Here is a 17,044-nt window from a genome sequence, read left to right on the forward strand (position 1 = left end):
GGAAAATCAGGTATGGATCACCCCCTCTGCAGGAATCCAGAATATCCCATAGTGAAAATCTTGCTTAATCTTTATTTTATCCTTAATATTCAGAATAAAACCTATATCTGCCTCAACATAAAACAATATAATGTGCTAATAATTTAATTCTGAGGTTTATAGGCTGGTCCTAAAAAACATAGCTTCTGGGGCTTTTTCTCCATCTCTTATTTCTGTAGATTTTGCACTATTTTCCTCATTATTTTTTTTAAGTCTCAACCTTGCTTCTTTTTAGGCCTAATTTATAGGAGTGCTTACATGCTGTGGTTTAGATCCACCAGGAAGCCTCCTCACCCTGACTCCTGCACGTGATTCCTGGCTCACCTTCCTCTCTGCCCCATACTGCTTATCTCTTTGAAGGTCCACACAGCCTTGAATGCAATATCTCTAATAAAATCTTTGAATAAAAGAGTGAAAAGCAAAGATACTTAAAAAAAAAAAACAACAACCCTGAAAACAGAATGGAAGAAGTTATGGTAATATTTGAACATATTTGAACAACATAAATGTAAAAAAAGTCACTAAAAATGTCATTTTATGTTAATAAAACATATACTCAATAGTAAAATGATCACAAAAATTACTCTTTTAACATGCCCCCAATTAGGAAATCAGCAAAGACTTGAATTCATTCACCCAGGGAGATGAGAACGGTAAGTAACCACATGACGAGATGTTCAATTTCATTAACCGTCAGAGAATTACAAATTGAAACATAAGAAGATAACACTACACAATTATCATAATGGGTACAATCAGTTATACTGGCAGCATCTAATGCTGGTGAGGACATGGAAAACCTGGGTTTTCCGTACATTGCTGGTGGGAATATAACGTGATACGTGGAAATCAGCGAGGCACGTTTGTTTGTGAATTGGAGCCTGCGCTGGGCCTACCGCGCAGGAATTACGCTGGTGGTAATTTGTCCTTGGAAAAGGGAAACTTACGTTTGCACAGACCTGTACCCTGGAGTAGGTGTATTTGAAATGGACAAAAACTAGAAACAACTCCATGCCCTTCCTCAGGTGAATGGCTGAAAAACCACGGTACACCAGATAGCGGAGAACCACTCAGCGTTCCAAGAGAACGGGACCTGGATTCAACAAATACTATGGATGGAGCCCAAGGGAATCACGTAGAGTGAAAAAGCCAACCTGAACGAGTTGTATATCGCATGATTCCATTTGTGTAACTTCTTCAAAGTGACACATTTGTAGTGATGGGGAATAAATCAGTGGTTGCCAGAGGTTATGTTGGGGAAAGAATGCAACTATTATAGTTTGACCTGAAGAACTTTCTAGCTAGTGATAGAATGATTCTGTACCTGATTTTGGTGATGGTGAGTCCAATCTACACACACAATAAAATTTCATAAATTACATAAATTTTATCACATACACACAAAGTGCACGAATCCTGGAAAATATCAAATAAGATCTTTATTTGAGTTAATAGTATGATGGTAACATTAATTTTCTGGTTTTTCCATTGTCCTATGGCTTGATTAGATATGGCCACCGGAGAAGGTGGGTAGAGGGCACATGGGTACTTTTGATTTTTGAAACATTTTGAATCCTAAATAATTTCATATTTTTAAAATTTTATTTATATTTATTAATGATAATTATATAAATCATAACTACTAACATTTTAGATACTATTTATGTGCTAGGATATGTGCAAAGTATTTTATATTTATTCAGTAACACCCAGTGGTGCCTTCTGAATATCTAGTACTTAAACTAGTATATTGGCAGAAGGGATACATTGTAAGAGTTAGAATTTATACAATTGTGGGAGGAGACTGGGAAATGAACGGATGGAGGGGGGATTTAGAGGATCTGAGAAAAGTTTACCAATCAGCCTTCTGAAGGCAGTGTTGTTAGTGACATAGGAGTTAACACAAGAATGCTGAGAACCAAGGCACATTCAGTTGTTGAAGTGGATCTGCAACTGGAAACTTGTGGAGAAGTCAAAAGCTTTTGCCTTTGTGAGCTCTGCTCCACCTTGGTCCACAGGCACATATCTGATAGTGGGCATAAGGTTCCTGTTGTTCAAGTGGTGCTACTAGTTGGAAAGAAGAATGGAAACAGAAGAGAGTGAGGACAAGCTAGAATCTGCTGGATATCTTTGTATTAGTCGCTTTATCTGATGCCAGAGTTTGCTTAGAGAGTAATGACCACTGCCTCACTATCATCTTCCAAGTCTTTTGCAAATTCCTCTTCTAGTTCATCTCTAACTCAGTACTATAAGGGGAAGATGATTCTGGGCAACATAGCTCTTAACTTAAATAAGTTGACAGTAGAAGAAACCTACAAGGTACTGTCCTAGACACTTGGGGTTCAATAGTGAGTAAACAAGACAAAAATTCTTTGCTTCTTTAGCTTACATTCTAGTAGTAGAATCAGAAAATAATCTAAAAGTATTTTATTTAATGTCAAGTGGCAGAAAGTACAACAAAAATAGTGTAACTTTATAGAAAGTAGACTGTAGTGAACCAAAAGTAGAAACATTGCTGTAGCCTAAGTGAAAGCTCAGAATAAGAGGATAGCCTAGCAGCTATCCTTGTGGTATCCTAAATAATTTCAAAATAAAAAGTTATCAGTGAAAAAATACATGGCAAATACTAGAGAGTCAAGGAGCATATTTTGTGTAATTGCACACTTCTTTTTTAATTGAGATATAATTGACATATAACGTTGTACTAGTCGAGGTTATACAACATAATGATTTGATAAAAGTATATATGGCTAAATGATTATACATTTAGCATCCATCACCTTACATAGTTAGAATTTTTTTTCTTTTAGGACCTCAATATTTATTATTAATTAAAATAATGAAAGAGGAGGGGAGAGGAGGAAAAGCATAAGAGGAAAATGGAAGGACAGAGGAAGGAAGGAAAGAACTCAAATTAAGTCCTTTGATAAAGATCATATTTTATTAATTTAAAAGAGCTTTTTGAAGATTCTATTAATTTATTTTAGAGAGAGAGTGCAGGCCTGCAGGTACATGAGCAGGGGGAGGAGCGAAAGGAGAGGGAGAGAGAAAATTTCAAAGAAGACTTCACGCTCAGCATGAAGCCTAGTGCAGGTGGGGCTGGATCTCATGACCCTGAGATCACAACCTGAACAGAATCAAAAGTCACTTTTCAACTGATGGAGGCACCCAGGAGCCCCAAGATCATATTTTAAAACAATATCCAGGGCAGGCCGGGTGGCTCAGCGGTTTAGCGCTGCCTTCAGCCCAGGGCCTGATCCTGGAGACCCGGAATCGAGTCCCGTGTCGGGCTCCCTGCATGGAGCCTGCTTCTCCCTCTGCCTGTGTCTCTGTCTCTCTCTGTGTGTGCCTCTCATGAATAAATAAATAAAATCTTAAAAAAAACCCAACAATATCAGCATCATATTTAGCATTGAAACAGGAAAGTTTTTCCAGGAGAAAATCAGGAACAAGTTCAGCATCTCTAATAGCATTCTTATCATTCAACATTTTTTTCTGCCCTAGTCAATGCAATTAGAGAACAAATTAGACATATTCAAAAGTATATATATATTTTAAATTTGAGGAAACTCATATTATCTACCCATAAAACTTTCAAAAACAACCTCAAATTAGAATAACAATCCCCAGCTACAAAATGGGTGATGGGCACTGAGGGGGATGCTTGACGGGATGAGAACTGGGTGTTATTCTGTATGTTGGCAAATTGAAATAATAAAAAATAAATTCATTATTAAAAATAAAAATTAAAAAAATAAAAAATATGTAGGTAATAGCAGTAAACACACAGAAAGGAAAACGTATGTGCGAAAGACAGCATCAAGGATGTCGGCAAAAAAAAAAAAAAAATACTTATAAGAAGTGATAAGAAATTGACAGGCCCTAAGTGAAAATAAACACACACACAAACTCCAAAATTGATAATAACTCAAACTATAGAACTTTATTTTTTTTAAAGATTTTATTTATTTATTCATGAGAGACACACAGAGAGGCAGAGACACAGGCAGAGGGAGGAGCAGGCTCCCTGTGGGGACCCCGACGTGCGACTTGATCCAGGACCCCGGGATCACGCCCTGGGCCAAAGGCAGGCGCTCAACCATGGAGCCACGAGGCGTCCCAAACTATAGAACTTTAATGAGAGATACACTGAGAGATAACATATTTGAACAACGACTATGTTCCTAGAAGAAAATGGGAAAGATTCAAAATCTTCTCTAAAATTTGACAATGACAATGGCTGTGACAGGTGGCAGATCCTCACTGCATAAATGGCCAATGCAAGAAGTAGAGCAGCTCCTGGCCCGACGTCGGGCACCCACGTTACACAGGAGCTTAAGGCTTGGCCGCAGCGTCCCCCGCAGCCATCTGTAGGGCGGACCTCACGCACACCATGGCTCTAATCTTGGGGGACATAACCCGAATAGGACAGCATGTTGGTCTGTACCGAATTCTTTGGGAATCATTTCCCAAACTCCTATAAAAGAAGCAGGACCTTCGGTAGAAGTAGCGGGTCGGGACAGACGGGTGCAAAGGTAAGGATTTGCCAAAGTGTCACTTCAAGTAACGCATTACAAGAATACAGCACACGTGCTGCTCGGCTAGAGGACCCCATGACCCTTTGGAGCAGCCTTCATGTGCTTTCCCTACCAGACCAGGGCCAGGAGTCGGCCTAGCAAGAAGCACTTACAGAGGAGGGGGCTTCCGTGCTGAGGCTGCAGTTCCTTACTGCTGGCAACGTGCAGACCAGGCAATGAGCAGAGCATGGGGCCAGGGGCTGGGCGGTGCCAGTTTACGCTTAGTGTCCACACGGTGTCTTGGTTGAGGTTGGAAGGACGTAGAATTAACTGGAAGCAAACAGACTAGAATCCTAGTAATAGGGCCCGACTGGCAACGCTCTGTGCCTACTGATCCCCGCAGACCCCGTGGCTTCAGAGCTCACAGCCCTAGGCAGCAGGCTGCAAACACCATGCACACCCCGAGAACTCCCTGCTCTTCAGGGCTTCAGGTGCGGCCAAGGAGGCCATCGGGGGGGTGGGGGGCAGCCCTCCCACCCTTGCTACCTCCTCCTGGCGTTGAACGCACCGGGAAGACATGATGCCACGAGAAGCGGAGGTGACAACATGCCGAAAAAAATCCAGTGCTCCGAGGCTAGCGAGGGGGAAGGGAGCTCGATGTCAGGACTGATGGTGAAGCTGCTGAGGGGCCCTGGAACATCCACCTGCAGCTCCCCTGGCCAGGGGGCCTGCAAACACCTCCAACATTCAGTCCGCTAGAAGGTACCTGTGCTACTAAAGACAAAAACTCTCACCTGCCCAACTCATGTTCGACGCTGCTGTAGCTTATTTGGCTTTTGGCTTTTTAGGGCCATTTTGGTGGGAATTCAGTAGGAAGAAGAGGCGAACAAGCATGCACTGTGTGATAATATTAAATAAAAAGCCTGAAAAATAATCAACCACATAATGACTGTGTTTTTCTGACCACTGGAGAAAGGATGAATTAGTTAAAGAATAGTCTTTGAAAAATGAGCTAGCCATTTGGGAAAATGGAGCCCTATAACATTTTACTTCAATTTCATGATTTAACTTGATTTCTGAGCTGAAAGGCATTGTAATTTGTGAATAAATCAGGGAATTTGAGCTCAAGTACATTTGGTTCTTATCCTAGTAATGTAGCTCATGAATTCAGTCATCCTGAGAAAAACTCACTTAACCTACACCTTGGTTTCCTTATCTCAAATTGGTGAGAATATTTATATTATGGGGATTAAAACCCTCATGGGCATGCAGTATAGACCCACTAAGCCCTGGTCCTCTGAGTACTGAAGCTCGGCTGTATGAAATTTGTGTGTCTTTTCAACAAAATATACTGTAAGATCCAGAAATCTCTCTCTGTCTCTTTCTGCTACTTGACTTTTCACCTTTCTTTTGTTTAATGGTCAGAAAAATTCTGGATTATAGTCATTATTATTTCTGGTTTACATGGAGAGAAAAAACAAAGAACAAAGAGTAGTTCAATGACTTTCCCGGCATCCTCTAGCTAATAAGACATAGAGACAGAATTTCAACTCAGGAACCAGTGGTTTTTTCTACCAGATATTGAAATGCAGATAATCCATTCTAAAATGATCCTAAATGCCAAACACTATCTCAACACCGTATCATTAATTAAAATCCATGTCCTTCTTGTCCCTGCTCTTCATTTTAGAGAAGAATCCCGACTTGAGTGGTATCCAGGTAAAATTCGACTTAGCAAAAAACTGCTCTTCAGATTTCCCCACTGAATTTTCACTTGCAGAGATTTTTTTTTGCACCTGTCCCACATTTCATCTCTGCAGATGCGATGCTTCAAACCCTTGCCTGTGAAAATGGCAGAGCCGATAGTGCGCAGATGCTCCCTGAGTGCAAAATGAATGAGTCAAATGAGTCAGCATTAATGGGAAATCCGTACTGAGTGAGAGGAACATACCACAAGCACTGACTATGGAGCGCGCGCGGTATTAACGCAACCTTTAACGAAGACCTTCTGGCACGTTCGGTAACGCACCTTATCTCAAATCGATGTAGCATGGTATTTAAGATGATTAAGCATGCAAAGAGATACCTGCAGGAGATGGTGCTGCTATTTGTACTCTTCACTAACCTTTGAGATATTCCCAGAAAAGCCCTCCTTCCACTCATGCTGCCCCTAGAGTTTCTACTCCGCGTACACAGGAGATTGAAATTCGATATTCGAACAGTGTTGAGAGCTGTTGAATCTCAAAACTGGGGTTATTGCTTTGGCTTGATGAGGTAATTACTGGCTGAAAATTTAAAAGAAAATAAAAATGTTCATTATTTTCCATCCGAGGGTAAACAATGCTTTTGGCTTCTTTTCATTTACAAACTTAACTATTTATTTGAATTAGTGTCTCTTTATATTTATTAAATAATTTCAGCCCCAGGTCTTCAGAGTTCTGCTCCTAATGGTAGACAATTATTAGGGCATAGGGACCACACACACAAAAAAGAAGTTTCTAGAACAATAGGCGTGGTCCTCAATCTGTGTCTCCTTTCAGGCCAGGATCGTGGAATATTCATGTTCACATCCTCTGAAGCTAGTCTGAGGCAGAGAAGTGCATTTTGTAGAAGCTTATAAAAAAGGATTAAGGAATAAAATAAGATATACTGTAAAACAGGCCTCACTGGTTCCTGGCACAAGGCTGCAGGGTGTTGAGCACATCACGGACCTTGTGCGCTGGATGACCTGTGGCCAATTCAGCGTAGCCACCGCTCCTCCCGAGACCACCTCTGCCTTGTGGAAAAGAAGCCAGGACCCACATTTCCGATATGATTTGGGGTCCAAGGGAGGCTGAAAGACAGAAGAGGTCATCTTCCGGAACAGTTACATCCAGCCGTGTGGCTTCCAGCACCTTCCTGAGAGTTGCATTTGCTGCCGCGGGCTGACGTGCAGACATCCCTCGTGTTGGTGATCCCAGCTGAGATGGTCCGTAGCAGATTTCCAGCTCTTTCAACATGGCGCACGCCTCTACTTCCCTGCACTAATATCATCAACGCTGATCTACTTTGACTTCAAGAGTGGATTCTGTTTTCCTCACCAAACATGAATGAAACCACTGTCACCATCCTCCGGCCTCAGAACCTCTAACTTCCACACGTACCAGCCTAGAAATCTCTAAGACACGCTGCGCCAGTGGATCTTGGAGGCCAGCCGAAGGCACACATGAAGACTCTTGAGCCCATCAACCAAGATCAAGCCGTTCTTGAGAGCAGAGCTGCTCGGTGCCTTATCTGCACCCCCTCATTCCTCTCCAGCTTCCCCAACACAATGTTCTCTCACAGCCAAACCCTTAGCGAGAACTTTCTATACCCTCAGATTTTAGCTAAACTTTCTAGGTCATTATGTTTTCAACATGGTGGTCAACCTCACACTGAAAAACAAGGGCCATTAGCTATTCTCACCATGTGCTCTTGCTCGTCCTCGTCATCCCCACCCGTGGACCACTCCCTCTAGCTCACAGATAACAAGCATCCCTCTATACCCTGACGCCGGCGCTCGTCCTGAGGTAGGAGACCCGTCCTGGTATCCATGCAGTGCCCTGTACACTTAGAGTCCCGACCTTCTCAACTCTGAGAGTTGCTTGAACCACGGACATGGAGCCACAATCCTACAACAGTAGGAATTTCTTGTATTTTGGAGGCCTCCAACTCGAGTCCTACGGGGCCCTCTTCTGTGGCACCACCATCAATAATATCACACTCTCCCTATCAGATGCCCAGTCCGCCTCCATTTTAACCTCATGAAGACATCTGGTCTGTGGAATATAAAAGGTATTTCAGTTTTTGTCCGACTTAGCTGCTCTCCTAATCCAGTTGTTCTACACGGCTCCCCTCCCCGTCACTCCTGGGATGCAGTGAGGAGCAAAACCATCACTGTTCCACACTGAGCAGTGTCCATTGAGGTGTGAAAACCGCCCACCAGCTTCAAGCCCACACCAGCTCCTTTGCCCGTTCCTCACCGCAGAGGGTCACAGCCTCAGGATTTTGGGTGCTATGTTCCCAGTGCCCTTCTTATGTTCCTAACGTGCGCTGCTCACTCAAGGGATACTTTGATGAATTGAATGAAGATCATTTTAACACTTTTTTCTAGAATTTTGCGTCTTGCTCCCAACACTCCCGCCCACACCATCTCAGGAGGATGAGCGATCCTTGACGAGGAGACAGAGCTATTTGACAGACGTGGTTCTACTTTAGCAGCTACACACTCAACACCGCAAGATGAATCTTCATTTTAAGAAATACGTGCAGGAACATACCTCTTCCTCTTTTCCTATAAACCAACCTAGTTGTGTGTCACTAGCTGGCAGACTAGGGTTCCCAGATGTTTTGAGGGTGGTGTGGCCCCTGCCTCAAGGCACTCACCCACTCCCAGGCTGGAGAGCACCAGCGGCTGGGGTGTTTTTGCGTTGACATTCGCCATGAGCTGCCTTCCATAGAAGTCCTGGGGACCAGGAGAAGCTGGATGACACCAAAAGTCCCTGCAGAGGGTATGGATTCCAGGTTTTTGAGCATCCCCTGAGGTCCCACGCTGTGCCCTCCCACCTCAGTTCAGTCCCTCCATCCTGGGAGGAGCTCTTTTTCTCAGCATCATCTCTATGATTTCTTATTATTTTTCTTTCCTCACATACCTCTTCTTCAGGGCACAGGCCTTCGCGAACACGACCGGGAACAACTGGCATCTGAGTCTGGAAGCACAGTTCATGTTGCCTGATGAACCAGGGGAAGTGAAGGGAAATACTTCCCTTATCCACTCAGGGGGAGCAACCATTGACACTTAGTACTGACTTCATGGAAATTGTTTTGTGCTTTCAAATCTAGACTATAACATATGCATGTTGTGTGTGTGCATGTGCACGTATTTTGTGCAAATATCTCCCTCTACACCCATATCCAGGTACAGACGTGCTGGAAATCTATCTATAAGCTGGGAGGATGAACTAACAGGAAGTTAGTTAAGATAAATTGGTTTGTTACTTGATTTGCATTTCAACAGAATTCTGATTATTTTTTTTTAAGTTTTGAACGTGTTTAAAGATGTCCTGTCTCTGTTTACATCTCATGCTCTTATTCCCTCTGTATATGAGAGGAGGTTGAGTCTAGTGCTTAAAAGGAGGATCAAAGCCACTCTCAGGATACCTGGACAAGAAAATGTTCCCGGGGCTGCAGAGCTGGGCTGATTCCCAACAAATGTCTTGGAGAGGCGTAGCTTCTGGGACCAGCTAACCTAAACAGAAGAAACTAGGGATCCTGGATGCCAAGACCCCTCCTTGAGGAATTCCCAGAATAGAGCAGATGTGGACACCAGCCTGGCACTCAGAAAGGGGCTTCGCTGGTGGGAGCGGTGAACCTACAGCAGAGGGGGCCTCCTGCAGGAGCATCCAGGACTCTTAGTGGTCCAGTGGGGTCTCCCTGCCTGCACCATGTTGATCTGAATGGTACTGCTCTAGGTCCAGCATTACTCACAGGAGGAGAAATCTGCTAGAAAAGCAGTTCCTGCTGCAATCATTGGATGGTTGCTATAATTAACTCCTAAAGGAAAATAAAACCATGGAGATGACTGTCTTATTGAGAACAGATCACAAGGAGGCTTTACTTAACAAATGCATGATTTATGGGGAGTTTGATGACTTGCCTATGAGCATGGGAACTAAGATGAAGCTGGCATGCCTGGTCTAGGAACATCTTGGGCTGCAGACCTGGTCTACTTGTTCAAGGAAGCCATAGTTTTGTGTCACAGCAGCACCATGATGGCCCAGGTCACTACATGACTGGGAGGACCCGTGTCCACCTGTTAGACCTTTCAAATGCTAAGCATCAGGTTTTCTCTCCCATAAAAAGGGAGATAGTAAATATTCCTTCCAGAATGTCCTTGGTGAGCAGGTGGCATTAGTAATGTGCAGTGGGGCCCAGGGTGGTCCCGTGAGTGGATATGTCCGGAGACCCAGAGGGTGGAGGTGCAGAGTCCTTGCTGTGACTGAGAACCTTCAAGACAGAGGCTCTGTCACTTCATACCTGACTTTGGGCACATCTTCAGTCAAGCTCTGTCTTCGGTGTTCTTACACATATCAAGTGGGCCCATTTCGTGGAAAAAATATTTGCCAACAAATAAGTGGTTGATATATGAAGTATATGAGGACTCCTACAACTAATTAGCAAAAACAAAAAATAAGAGAGGAAGAAACTATTTAAAAATGGGCAAAGAACTTGAATAGATGTTTCTCCAAAGAAAATGTACATGTGGCCACAGAAACAATAAAAGATGCTCTACATCGCTCATCATCAGGGAAACACACCAAAACCTCAAGACCTCATCTCACACGTGTCAGAATGGCTAATATCAAGAGGAAAAAAAGAAACAAAGGAAGAAAAGAAGGAGGGAAGGAAGGAAGGAAGGAAGGAAGGAAGGAAGGAAGGAAGGAAGGAAGGGTAAATATCACTGAGAAATTGGAACCGTCATGCACTGTTGGTAGAAATGTGAACTAGCGCAGCCACTGTGCAAAACAGTATGGAGGTTCCTCAAAAGATTAAAAATGAACCACCATATGATCCAGCAGCCCTACTATTATCCAAAGGAATTAAAATCAGGATCTCAAAGAGGTATTTGCATTACTTATAAGAGCCAAGGTGTGTAAACAACCTAAGTGGCCATTACTGGTTGAATAAAGAGCCTATGTGGCATATATATAGGGGAATATTATCACTCTTAAAAAGAAGGTAATCTTGAAATATTGGACACGATGGGTGAACACGGGAACATTATAAAGGGAAATAAGCCAGTCCCAGAACGACAACTGCTGCCTGATCTCATAGCTAATCAGTGGCTGGAAAGTTTCAGCGATGGCAAGTTGCATGCGCTCTAGGGCCCCGCTCCCCAACATCACATCTATAGTGAGCGACGCTGTAGACGACACTTAGAAGTTGTGTTAAGAGGGCAGGTCTGGAGGCACCTGGGTGGCTCAGCCAATCGAGCCAATTGAAACTCTTGATTTCAGCTCAGGTCGTGATGTGAGAGTCCTAGGATCAAGCCTCACCTCATGCTCTGCACTCGGTGGGGAGTCTGCTTGAGGATTCTCTCTCTCCCTCTTGCTCTGCCCCTCCCCACCTTTAAAACAAATAAGTAAATCTTTACAAGAGGGCAGGTCTCATGTTAAATGTTCTCACTGTAATTCAAGAAATAATAGGGCCCACTTCATTAGGCCGGGGAGGACTTGGATCAGATAATCCACGAGAGGTAGCTAGCACCATGTTTCTGCTTAGTAAATTCTATTATCATTATCATTATCCAGAGGAGAAAGTGAACCAAGAGTCATCAGTGAAATGTATCACCAAGAAATAATCCCAGATACAGGGGTTTGGCTCAGGAACAAAATTCTAGTTTTAACAAGTGAGCCAGACCCAGTGAACAGTGACACAGGATGCTGATACAAAGATCAGGAAGGTTGAGGTTTGGGAAGTGGTCCCCAGAACTTGGCCACAGCCTCACATTGGAGCCCACAGTATTACACACGAGCTTCTGCAGTTCTCTTGGACAGGCAGCATCGGTGGTAACCCGATGACGGGGAGGCCACTCAGAGCACAGAGCTTTCACTGTGGCATCAACGTGCCCCCAGGCTCCAAGTAAGTACAGAAAGCCAGGCCTTAGACATAGGATGAGGCTGGGGGAAAGCCATCTGGGCTCACACTGTGAAAACTGCCTTCACAAGTCAGGGAGACACTGAAAACTACAGTGTCAGCCGCCCGGGGGCTTTTGCAGTCCCTCGGGGGTCTGCAGGCACAGTGGTCAGTTCAGGACACCTCCCCCACGCCGCTCCTCATCGCGCCTCTCTTGGTCTGGCTTCGGGGCTTCATATTTCTGTGTCCTCAGCTGGACCTATTAGGGCCCAGGGGCTTCATGCTGGCGTTTTTATTTAGCTTTTCACATTAAGATCTCAGATCAGATGGCATCTCCTAGGAAAGCCTCTCTCTGCCCTCAGTCAAACACCCCCTCCTCTCCCTGCCATTGCACGCTGTTGTATTGTCCTGGAGGCGTACGTGGCTGTCTGGAATTGTCTCGTCTATGTATTTGTTTCCTTGTTTAGTTGCTTTTCCCTTTCCCTGGTGCATGAGTTCCAGGAAATCAGGGATTCTGTGCTGCCCAGTGCCTGCCTCCCACCGCGTCTGGCACTCCATCCTGAAATGAAGGGTCGTCTCTCCCCATCCAATGAGGACACAGGGGTGGGTATTTGCTATTTAGTTTTCTGCACAAGTAATGACATTTACTGAGCCCTTTGTCTGAAAAGTGCACAATTAATCGATGTCGGTGCCAACGGGAAGACCCTGGTCCTTCTGTGGTTACCATGGGCAGGTTAGACCGCAGGAACCACCACCCTCATGGCAGACTGCAGGCATCAGGCCACAGAAATGGTCTCACTCTCAAAGCAATGAGACTTTCAGGCTAGATGGCAGGCAGATGTCAAGCCTCACCTATGGCATGAGATGGCCGGAGTAAAGAAAATTATGGAAATATTTTTGGTAACTTGCATCACATACATCAAATTTCACAGAATGCCTTCCCATGGGCTTTCCAAGCACCTGCCAGAATGGAATGAACTGTCAGGAGGCAGAGATCTTAATTCCAGCCCCTCCACTTAGCAGTTGAGTGACCTTGAAATAGTTTCTTAACACTTTTGATCTTCAAGGCCCTTATTAAAATGGAAATGGTCACATGGCCTTGATGTAGGTTGAGAAGATTACGGGTTATAATAGATCAAACGCCCAGCCCCATGTCTGGCTCAGAGGAAATAATCAACACAAAGCAAGTTGGATTTGTAGTTCCTGGATTTATTCTCACCCTACCCTTAGCAGCAGGTAGGTCGGGGTGATAATTGAGGGAGACACGGCACAGTGGAGAGGTGCCCCTCAGCTGAAGAGAGTAACCGCGCCTTCCATTCCAATGGCCTACTTCTGCGCTCCTCCTCAAGACCGTAACTCACGTTGACCCTTCTCTTGGTTTTTTAAATTTGTTTCCACATATGTGTTAAACATTTTACACATAAAAGGAATCACATAGATATATTTATAAGTCCAGAGAAAACTAAAAGAGACAGCAGATGAACATGTAGCCCCTATCCAGTTTAAGAAAGAGACCCTAACTATTGCTGAATGTTTCCCTTCCCATCCACCTGTCTCCATTACCCAACGGGGACCACCCTTCTGAAATCTGTGTTGATAATGGACTAGAGTTTGCGTATGATTTTTTTACATGTGCATTTCTTTTCTTTTTTTTTTAATTTTTATTTATTTATGATAGTCACAGAGAGAGAGAGAGAGGAAGAGGGAGAAGCAGGCTCCATGCACCGGGAGCCCGATGTGGGATTCGATCCCGGGTCTCCAGGATCGCGCCCTGGGCCAAAGGCAGGTGCCAAACCGCTGCGCCACCCAGGGATCCCTACACGTGCATTTCATTCAACATTGTATCATTTCGGGATCCCTGGGTGGCGCAGCGGTTTGGCGCCTGCCTTTGGCCCAGGGCGCGATCCTGGAGACTCGGGATCGAATCCCACGTCGGGCTCCCGGTGCATGGAGCCTGCTTCTCCCTCTGCCTGTGTCTCTGCTTCTCTCTCTCACTGTGTGCCTATCATAAAATAAATAAAATTAAAAAAAAAAAAATTAAAAAAAAAAAAAACATTGTATCATTTCATCTTTATCATTTTTTAAAAAAATTAAATAGAGGACAGCAGGGGCACCTGGGTGACTCAGTTGGTTTACTGTCTGCCTTTGGCTCAGGTCATGATCTCAAGATCCTGAGCAAGTCCTGCATTGGACTCTCCAGTCAGCGGGGAGTCTGCTTCCTCCTCTCCCTCTGCCTCCTGCCCCCAATTCATGCTCTCTCCCTCTCACTCTGTTTCTCTCGCTCTCAAATACACAAATAAAATCTTTTTAAATAATTAAAATAAATACATGGCAACAGACTTCATATATTTTCTTTGACTTGCTTTTTTACCACTCTATACTGGATTTCTGAGATCCCAGCATGCTACTGAAAATGGTCATGCACTGTTTTTTGAAAATCACTATTTCATGTTCCTCCCTTGTGAGAAAATAACACAATGATTTATCTATTGGACAAATGATAGATTTTGTAGCTGTTTTCAGTTTTGCTTATGAGTTTTTGTTTCTAGATGACAGTTTGCCGTAAGCTCTCTTGTATGCATTTCCAGTTAGCTGTGGAGGATTTCTTTAGGATACACAACTGGTAGACCAGAAGACATTTCTCCAGTTTTCACTCAACTATGTAGTTCTGAGAAGCATCTATATGGCATGAACTGTTTAGGCATAGAAGTTGGGCAGGGAAGGAAACACAATTCCTTCCCCACGGTGTTTACAACCTTATGAGGAAAGGCACATTATGAATAAGACAAACAAAACATTATGTTCATCAGCATATGCCTGGTTATACTGCATGGCAAATAATCCTCAAACCCAAATGGCTACAAATTATTTTTTTCATCTAATTAACATTTATTTTTCTACTTTTACTGAGAAATAATTGACACACATAAGTGTGTAAGTTTGGAATATAGGGAGCCAAAGGCAGATCACCTCCAAAAGGTGCCACGATTCAAAGCTTTAATTATTCTAAATAAAAGCTCTAAAGAAACAGTCAGTGCACAAGAACACTCTGGACCCCTCCCTTTGTCTCCAGGAAGCAAGAAATGAGTCTCCCGTGCAAGAGGAGGCACTATATCCTTGTACCAGGAGGTGGAGAGACATCCTTATCACAGACATGGGATCCTTAGAGCCAAGAAGGCTGCACAGATGATCCTTGTGACTTTTACTAATTTGCTACCCCACCTAAAGTTTGCTTAGACTTTCTCACTGGGGCAGCCCGGGTGGCTCAGAGGTTTAGCGCCGCCTTCAGCCCTGGAGACCCAGGATCGAGTCCCGCGTCGGGCTCCCTGCATGGAACCTGCTTCTCCCTCTGCCTGTGTCTCTGCCATTCTCTCTCTCTGTGTCTCTCATGAGTAAATAAATAAAAAAATCTAAAAAAAAAATAATTTCTCACTCATAGAAGCTCCCAAAATGAAGTTTTCTCTCTCCTGTTAATTGCTCACAGTTTACTGTCTCTTTGTCCAAGAAGTATAAAAACTGCCACCGTGGTCATTCATCTAGGTCCTGATGTGCTTATTGGGCCTCTGTGTGCACGCAATTACACTTCGAGTTTTTCTCCTGTTAATCTGGCTCCTGCCAATTTCACCCTTGGACCAAATGGAGAGCATTGAAGGGTAGAAAGACATCACTCTCCCCTTCTAGGGTTTACAGTGGAACAGTGTGACTTACATATATTGTGAAATGATCATAAGAGGGTTAGTTAACATTTACCACCTCATATATATACAACAGAGGAAAAGAAGTAAATTCTCTTCGTGATGAGAAGTCTTAGGATCCACTCTCTTAGCTCATCGACACACCACACGGCGGTGCTGGGCCTTCCATCCCTAGTGCATCTTACACCTGGATGTTTGTTCCCTTCCTCCCACTCCCCATCCTCCCACCCCACCTCTGGAGCCACAAATCTGGCCTCTTTCCACATGATTTGTGTGCTTTGTTTTTTTTTCTTTGCTTTGTTTTGTTTTGTTTTTGGTGGTTTGTTTGTTTTAGTTTCCATACATAAATAAGACTAAACGGTGTTTGTATTTCTCTGTCTGACATTTCACTTACCAGAATGTTCTCAAGGCCCACTCATGTTGCGAATAGTAGGATTTCCCCATTTTTAATATCTGGATAATATTCCGTCATCTGCGTATATGTCTGCATCTATTTATATATGTCTTTCTAACCTACTATGAGTAGAGTTTATTAGAAGTCAGTGAGTCCAACCCACATTCAAGGCGATGGACATAGACTCTACTTGAAAGAAGTATCACAGAATTCATGATTATGTTTTAAGTTCCCCCATAAGTGATAAGCAGCATTGATTCTGTGTTATCTCACATTTGCTTATACCGATGGCCCTCTTCACTGGCTCAATAGGTCTGGTTGCATAGCCCTGCCCCAGTCTCCCACTCCTGTAATTATTGTGGCTTTACAATAAATCTTTACATCTGGTAAAGCAAGAACCTTTCATGATACTGTTTTATTTTAATGTCTTTATTGTTAAAAATTTATTTTTATTATTTTTTAAGTAATCTCTATGCCCAACTTGGACTTGACTTATGACCCTGAGATCGACTCCACATGCTCTACCAACCAAGACAGCCAGGTGCTCCTAGTCTAATGTTTTTAGACCTAATATTACAAATAGCTCTATAGAACAATTCATGTGATATTTTGATTTTTTTCTAGCTACCTAATGTTTTTGATTGCCACATCAAATATCTTCCCAATTTTTCTCTTAAATTATCTAATTCTTTATAACCAGTATATCGAAATCAATTGATATTTAAAATATTTATATGTGGTTTACC

This window comes from Vulpes lagopus, chromosome 11, assembly GCF_018345385.1.
Source record: "Vulpes lagopus strain Blue_001 chromosome 11, ASM1834538v1, whole genome shotgun sequence".
NCBI lineage: Eukaryota > Metazoa > Chordata > Mammalia > Carnivora > Canidae > Vulpes > Vulpes lagopus.